At 46.3% G+C, this 8,236-nt stretch overlaps 1 long non-coding RNA gene across 1 annotated transcript; it reads left to right on the top strand.

Annotated features, from left to right (window-relative positions):
• Positions 1 to 3,920: 3,920 nt before the first annotated feature.
• LOC139059375 (uncharacterized) lies at positions 3,921 to 7,056 on the top strand. The gene is made up of 3 exons (XR_011514117.1): positions 3,921 to 4,079; positions 5,737 to 5,876; positions 6,876 to 7,056. It is a non-coding gene; the product is annotated as an uncharacterized lncRNA (long non-coding RNA).
• The last annotated feature ends 1,180 nt before the right edge of the window (positions 7,057 to 8,236 follow it).

Raw genomic sequence — 8,236 nt, 5'->3', positions numbered from 1 at the left:
GCACTCTAGAGCGACTATTTTTAAGGCCCCTATACAGCCACTTTACATTAACCCCATAGAACTCATAACTACATTGCGAACTTATCAACACTGCCTTGGCGCTCTGTGGTCACACTTGGCCCTTGCGCCAATAAACACTACATATCATCATCATCATCATCATCATCATCATCATCATCATCGATAATTGGAAATTATCACCGCCTAAACCTTACGCTTCTCGATGCTCGTAGAAACATGTTTAGTCTTTATCCATTACTCTGATCGATGGATCCTTCACCTGGAAGTGTGCTCTGACAATCGTTTGAATTGTTAGCAACTGATAAATATTTTGAGCGCTGTGTAAGCATTACTTTCTGTTGCTTTGCTCACCGCCAACTTCTGCTATTACCCTGTGTCGGACTTAGTGCGTTGATATTAAGCAACAAGACAAACATTCCGGCTAACCTCATGACTGGCTTTTATCAATAGCTTTTTATGCCTACATCAATCTGGTGTTGAACAAATATTTCAACAAGAAAATTTTTTGTTACTAATGCCTTTCTGCCTGTCACAAAGAAAGTATATTGTGCACCGTGCCAACTAAAAAAGAAGCTCAAACAATGCATATAAAAAAAGAACATGACTTGGCTTTCCATCGCACTTCGTGTCTCCTTCTTCAGGTTTACAGTGGAAGCAACAAAAACACGTGCGCCCTTTCACGGAAATAAAAAAAAAACTGTACATAAGCAATCAATAAAACTCACGACCTATATTCACAAAACTTCCTTTTCCCACGTTTTGCCGACGTTGTCCACGTTTGGTAATTGACTCGCTGATCGCCTAGTTATTTGGTTAAAACGCAGCACGACCGGGACAAAAACATTAGACGCAAGAACACAGATCAAGCACTGACATACAACTATAGTCTTTATTGCACTCGAAACCTGTTTTTATTCGCAGATGGCTGCCATGTATATATATATAAACGGGGCACAATCAGACAATGGTGACACGTGATCGAGCTGTAATAACCATATATCAATATCGTGTACAAATGTTCTGATTGTGCCCTGGCTTTGGGACACGGCAGCCTTCTGCGTATCAGAGGTTAGTCCCTGTGTTCTATAAAAAAAGACTAGTTGTAAGTCGGTGTTTGTTCTGTGTTCTTGTGCCATTGTATTCGTTCCAGTCACGCTGTGCTTTAATCAAGTATGAACCAACTCGCGCAAATCAAGGTTTAACTGCGTCTGGTTATCTCGCCGATTGATAAAACTACAGGCAGGCGACCTGCCGTCTGCCAATGAGGAAATTGAGATACCAGGGTCCTTGTGTACTTTTCTAGAAACATTGGAGTACCTTACGTTTCAGGGGTTTGTGAATACAAGCCTCTTGCTTGGTGCAACATCCTCGGCTTCCTTCTTTTCTTCCTTGAAGAACTGCGAGTCGTATTCCACCATCGATTCTGAGGTATGATGCCATTGGGAAAATGAGGTCAATGCTTAAATGACCAGCATAATTGTCCATCGACAACCATAAGGTGGCAAACTTGCACTTGACTTTGTCCATGGGGCCTCTCAGGAAACTCGTCTGTCAAGTGAACGTGGCCTCACTGAGCGTTCCCGCATTTTTCCTGCGGTTTTGACGATCTGTAAGGTCTTGCATATAGTCTCGTAAATTTCGTGATTAAAGGCCCATCCATACCTTGTATTTTTGGAATAATGCGGTAGGAAACAGCTCCTTTTTTTCCAGCGACCGGAAGAAATAAAGCCGATAAAAGGAAAGCTCCCAGGCCTTGCATCATCTACGTAGTAAGTGGCGTTGAGCCTGACATGTGGCTTTCAGTATGTCCTTACTTATGCGACTTACCAGCAGTTTACTCCAAAGAGTGATTGGCCGGCATGCAGGGCTTTATCTGCGCCTATTGCACTGTCTTTATGCTTTGGGCGCGCTAGTCGTATAACATTTACTCAAATTCGCTGAGTTTCCACTCTTATGGCCATGGTACGCGCTAGCAGTGCTTTAATGTGCAAGAATTTACGGAACAAGAAACCGCACAAGACAAATAAAGTGAGAGTTACTGTTGTCTTTCGTCTCATTTTCACCATATGACAACCACGTGTATTTTTTTTCTTTTACAGCCGGGTTATTGTCCGATAATCTCAGTTTGTTCTGCATATTTGACCACTGCCGAATATCCGAATAAATTCGTATTAACATTCGTATTTCGAAATTCGTAGTCGAATTTCGAAAGTCCTGTTTATAAATTCGGGCGAAATGCGAAAACACCCGTGTATACTTAGATTTAGGTGCACGTTAAAGAACCCCAGCTGGTCAAACCGGAGTCTTCCACTACGGCGTGCCTCATAATCAGAAAGTGGTTTTGGCACGTAAAACCCCATATTCTTTTTTACAAATTCGTATTTAATGTTTTAGTTTGTAAATATTCGATCCAGAATCGAAATTTTGCGTATTGGTGCACACTTTGCGATAGCACTTGAACAGCGTTGACCTGTGGCGCTGTTAACAATAGTTCTTATCAGTCTCACAACTTCGTCGCGAAAGACCCGCCCTTAGCTCGGCATTTACGTAGTTGCGAAGGCAGGACGTGAATCACCTTAGGCGTCACCGCCATCGAATAGACCGAAGCGCGTGAGGCCAGTACGCGGGTACGCTTTCTCAGTACCTCACTCTTGACGCCTGTTAAGAACACGCCCACTACACACGACCTTTCCGCTGAGTATCTTAATGAGATCAGCTTCCTGGACTGCGGCTAGCGAGATGTGCTATCTTTTTTCCGGTAGAAAATGCGTCGTGAACACGTGACCTCTGACGGTCCGTGCTTTCAACATCCATCGCCCTTAACATTGTGCAGAACGCAGCCGCTGCTGACGAAGGGGTTGTTACTACATTTATTTGACCGGCGCCGAGAACTCGATCTATTTTGTGGCGCGGAAGCGGCTAAGCAATGCGATTTGAGCGTCGGTCATGATTGCGCAAGCGTATGGTGATGATCCGCGTAGGAGACGACGCTGTATACGTTCGTTTTGTTTCATGCTGCGAAAATATGTTGAGTGAAATCTGTTAAAGTACTGACGCTGAAGGAGGAGCACGAATCACATACGTACGCCACCTATTACTCTAGTTGGGAAAGTTTTGTTCTGAAATTGAAGGAAAAAAACTGGTTTGTCGCTTTACTGAGCTTATTCTGTAATGCGCTGACATCTTGAAAGCATTGTGTCTGTTGGGACTTGACTGGGAAATCAAGTGCCCTCTTTTTTGGTCGATAAAGGAGCATGGAAGTATGTGGGCACACAGTAGATGAACCTACCTGTATTTGAAAGTTATTTGAAACGCGCACGGTATGAACGGTGGTAAGAAACTTTAGCGATATATCGCTCTAAGAAAAGTTTACACCCTTTGGAGTGCCCCATCTGCCACACAACAATAATAGTCATCTGCCTTGACGCGTTTCCTTTCTTTAACGCTGCGAGCCCGGTACTTGCCAGTAACGAACGACATGCGCGTTATCACCATGATAGCATTCCCGACAGGAAAGTAGCGGGCGCGGCGTTTTCAAGAAAGGAAACGCGTCAAGGCAGATGACGAATATTGTTGTGTGGGAGAAGGGGCACTCCAAAGGGTGTAAACTTTCCTTAGAGCGTAACATGGCTGCGTTGTGCGGACAAAAATTATGGGGTTTAACGCGCCCAAACCACTTTCTGATTATGAGGCACGCCGTATAGTGGAGGACTCCGAATATTTAGACCACCATGGGGTTCTTTAACGTGCAGCTAAATCTAAGTACACGGGTGTTTTCGCCCCCATCGAAATGCGGCCGCCGTGGCCGGGATTCGATCCCGCCACCTCGTGCTCAGCAGCCCGGCCAACACCATAGCCACTGAGCAACGACGGTGAGTGGCGTTGTGCGGACAGCGCACTGCTCGTGCGAATGTCAAGGTAATTCCGAAGACGACAACGACGATGATGCACTACAAGAACGCGGAGCGCGCTCGAGCCAGCGGTGCACGCTCCTTACGCGTCTGGCCGGCAGCACGGGAATTCGAAGCAAGAAGCCTGAGGTGACATCTTTTGCACAGGTGGGTACAGCTTTCGAATAAATTTCTTTCAGTAACCCTGAGGCGATTTCGCTGCACGATATCATACAATTAAGCGAGCGTCTCATCTGGATGAGCTAAGCAATTTCGAGAGAAGGGCCTCTCAATGGACGCGTGATCGCTCTGTGGCAAAGCCCACTGGGTCGCCTTTCGTCAGAACCACCGGCCGTGTCACGCTGAACGCACCGGTTCTCGTCGGGTCACGAAAACCAATGATAACGAGCCCGAGCTAGTAGGGTAACGGTTCGTGGTCTGAAAAAAAGTGGGCATAAAAAATTCGGACACGACAGCAACGCTCCTTGTGCGTCCCCGATCTATTCCTGTTACAACCGTACTTTTTGGGGGGTGATTTTCGTAAACTCTCAAAACGAGACAGCGTTGTGATCGGCATACAGTTGCGAAGGAGACTACGCGTGCATCTGGTAACGCGCTGTTCTACTTCAGTTATACGCTATGATTCAAGTACGTTGTCCCCACAAGGTGATACCTCTCCTCTCAACAGACCACTTTCCTCTTTTTTTCCTTTTTTTATGAAGAAAAAGCCTCTTTAACCTACTCTTCAAAAATAAACCTTATTACGTTCATATGAATTACTACTGACGATACAGCGTCTGAGTTAATACATACCGGAATGTCCGTGAAGTCGACCTCAATCTCAGAAAAGCTCTGCTGTCGAAGAGAAATGGGGAAGAATAGGACTTGTTGATAGTATTATTTAATTCAATGTGTAGTGACGGTGCAGCCGTTCCAACTGTCATGCGCCAGGGCCATTTTTTTTTTCTACACTAACGCAGGAGTCGAATTATCGGAAAGTTCTAGAATATAAGGCAGGGGTTTCTCTCTTAAGTTTCAATCGTCCTATCACTTCGTGCGGCTGTATATGTTCTCCAAGTGAATTAGTGGTTCATTACAGATTGTGATGGATTGAGACATATGCGGTATCCGCTAAGTACATCGGTAGATTTTAGCCCTTACCTTTTTTATTGAGTGTAGTCTTTGAATATGTGCAAGATTGTTAGAGGCTCTGGTTTGACAGAGCGCTTTGTACTTTAGTGCGTATTACGTGGTGTTGCCCGACCAGCGTCTGCTAGGCGCTGAAGCATGATTCACGCCAGCCGTGCGCGCAGCGAATGTTTAAATGCAAAAAAAAGAAAGAGATCGTGTTTTCCATGTGTTGCCCCTGTGTAATTCGGGCCCGACATTGTATCATTTGCGCAGCATGGCTACTAGCAACAGACAGTTCTAGCTAAACGTTTAGCTGAGCGCACGCACACACATGCCGGCAGCAGAAAGTAGAACGAAACCGAATGAGTCGCTCATGACGCTGCGACGTATGCGACGCTCAGCTATGCACTGTCTGGTAATTTGCATTATGTCAGGTTTAATTCATTAATTAATTAATTCATTCATTATTTAAAACATATTTTACAATATACGAAAGCATTACTGGACACAGCCATTGGCTAGTCCCGGGTCCATAGTCAACTTAGGGTACAAAAACCGCAGGGTACAAATGGTTTGACGCGGCCCTGCGTGTTCGGCACCCTGTACGAGTAACTTCTTCGAAAGTCCACAAAAAATACTTACGGCCCGTGGTGTAGCGATTTACGTGCCGCTTTCTTTGTTCCTTTCTCAAAAGTCGGGCTTCGGACTGGAAGAATGAAGACCATCACGGCCTGCGCGCTGCTGGCGGCCGTCTGGGTTTTGGTCGCGCTCCCCGCCGAATCGAACGCTTCGTGGAGCGGCTGCCAGTACTTCAACTGCACACTACGAACACCCGTGAGTACGCTGATCTCGCAGCCAGCGCTGTCGCGTGCAAGTGCACTCACGTGGGACGCAAGTGGAAAACGTTGCGATGCCGGTTGCAACTCGCTAGCGTGCACATGACATGCTACAGCAGACCTGCACGCCGGATAATTTGACAAGTCACTGTGCCCGATATGGTCTGGCCACGTAAATCATGGCATTTGGGCCAGTTCGTGCGGTTGCGCCTGTTTTCGCGGCACACTATACGGTCTGTCTTCGTGATTAAATACGGCAGGAAAGCAGCTGTAACCTTTCTTTTATGGCGCGTGATCGCATATTTGTGCCAAGGAGGCACCTTTGCGATTTGGCTTCTATATGTTACTTGCGCACGTCTGTCCCTTCTTTTCGCTTTTGTCACTGTGTGGCTTTTTGCAAGCATCAAATCTTTTTTGCGAACCCTCTTCGATTTTTTCTGGCCGTGGCTGCTGTCTCGCCGAGTGGTTCACACTTCTAAAACAAGTTAATTGCATCTCCGATGCTGGGATCTAACCTCGGTGCCCCAGCCCAGCAGCTTGATGCTCTGACCACCAGGCCACAATCGTACGCGTACTTCCGTCGCGCCAACGCCGATTAGCCCTTCGAGATAATCGCTGCGTGTGTCAGGTTGCGTAGCACGTGTGCGCACGAGAGCACGTGCGTGCGGTCCAGTTTCCTTTATACGCCAAATACGCAGGAATGAAATGGGCAAATATAGTGCATTTGATTAACCACTTCACGAAAGATTCGCTTCACACAGATTACGAAAAAGTGCGTTGGATCTGCATATTTTCTTTACCTTCCTTTTCCGTGAGCTTTTTGTGCCGAGGGGCTTCTTGTATTGTGCACGTGCACGCACACCCAGTGGCGTATTTTTGAAGTTATAGGCTCCAGCTCACTAAAACAATGAGTCGTTTTGACAAATGTTTGACGAATTCTCCATTAATCTATAATTTGGAAAACTTTGCTTATTGCGCGTTTTTTGACACCTCGTAGGTGCGGCCAAGCGACATTGGAAACTTCATGGAGGCTTTCAACACATTCAACTCTCATCCGTGCATCAACTGCACCTTCTACGGAAACATCTTCCACGCTCAGCTCCATTCTGTATGAGCCCGACGTGACAAATGTCTAAAAAATTGGTCGCAAAAATAACTAAAAGAATGTTTGAAGAAAACGCGTTGTTGTTTCTTACACCTCACAATAATCTGCGCCACCAAGCGCAGCTGAAAGAGTTCCAGAGCTTGCTGTGGATAATAGTCCCTCTTAGGTTCATTTTCGAGCGTCCGAAATGTTGCATGCAGTCCTGCAGAACGAACGTCTGAAGGCCATTTCTTTCTCGTGCTTTTTTGCATGCCCTTAAAGTTCTTTGTCAAAATTTCCTGTGCAGAGGAGCAATGGTAACAGGAAGACATTCACTAGCGGCTAGTACTTTGCATAGATAACCAAATTTGTCTGTCTCGCTCGTTCAAGCAGAGACAAGCAGAAGGCACGAAGTTAATCACTTTCACTGCACGCACAATATTCCGTGTCTTCCAAATAGACACAGAGAGAATATAACTTTATTTAGTATTTATTAGCGTGCCACCGTCTTGATGTTGTCCTGGTGACGAGCAGCAGGTGTGGGGTCCTCGGTGCAGGCTCCCAGCAATCTGGGCTACCTCTCGCACCCACTCCGCCAGCTGTTGCTGGTCATGCAGGTTAGAGCCTTCCCACTGATTTTGGGTGTGTTGTTACGGCTACCGTACTCATGCGGAGCGAGCCATTGACATTAAATTGTTGCAAAGTACCAGCACCGCAACGAATGAGCGCTTTCTACTAGAGGGCAAGCTTGTTGCAACACTTTGTGGTAATTCATGTTTTCATGGCTCGTGAGAAGGGCGGCGAGTGATGAAACCTATCGTAATGGGCAAACATGCATTGTACTTCGTATAAATGATAGTGCTGCTTTAATGTATAGGCGGACACAAATTTGCTGCAAGTTTACAATTCACCTCTCAACCGAGTACGGTCATCGACAACATAACGCTGTAACCGCAGCTCCTACAATCAGCTTTAGCATCCGTACGTCTTTGGGAAGGACACCATCCGTAGGCGCCCAACACTGGTAGCTCACCATGTACATTGAAATAATCCGCGCAGTCAACAAAAGAGAGAGCTCCGGCGTCCACAACAAAGCATTCGCCATTCCCTACCCATAACGTCCCTTCGCACCAACGTATGCTTGCCCTATGGGTGCTACTTTGAAGAAGCTCCAAGAGCCAGAGTGCCACAACGCAGGAAGATGTGACGGAGCACTTACATCGTGGTTTAAAATACTGATTCCCTGTAGAAAGCAGTTTGAAGTCAGTAACTGC

The sequence above is a fragment of the Dermacentor albipictus genome, chromosome 4 (assembly GCF_038994185.2).
Source record: "Dermacentor albipictus isolate Rhodes 1998 colony chromosome 4, USDA_Dalb.pri_finalv2, whole genome shotgun sequence".
Taxonomy (NCBI): Eukaryota; Metazoa; Arthropoda; class Arachnida; order Ixodida; family Ixodidae; genus Dermacentor; species Dermacentor albipictus.
The sequence above is the reverse complement of the archived record's forward strand: the minus strand, read 5'-3'. Positions and strand labels throughout refer to the sequence as shown.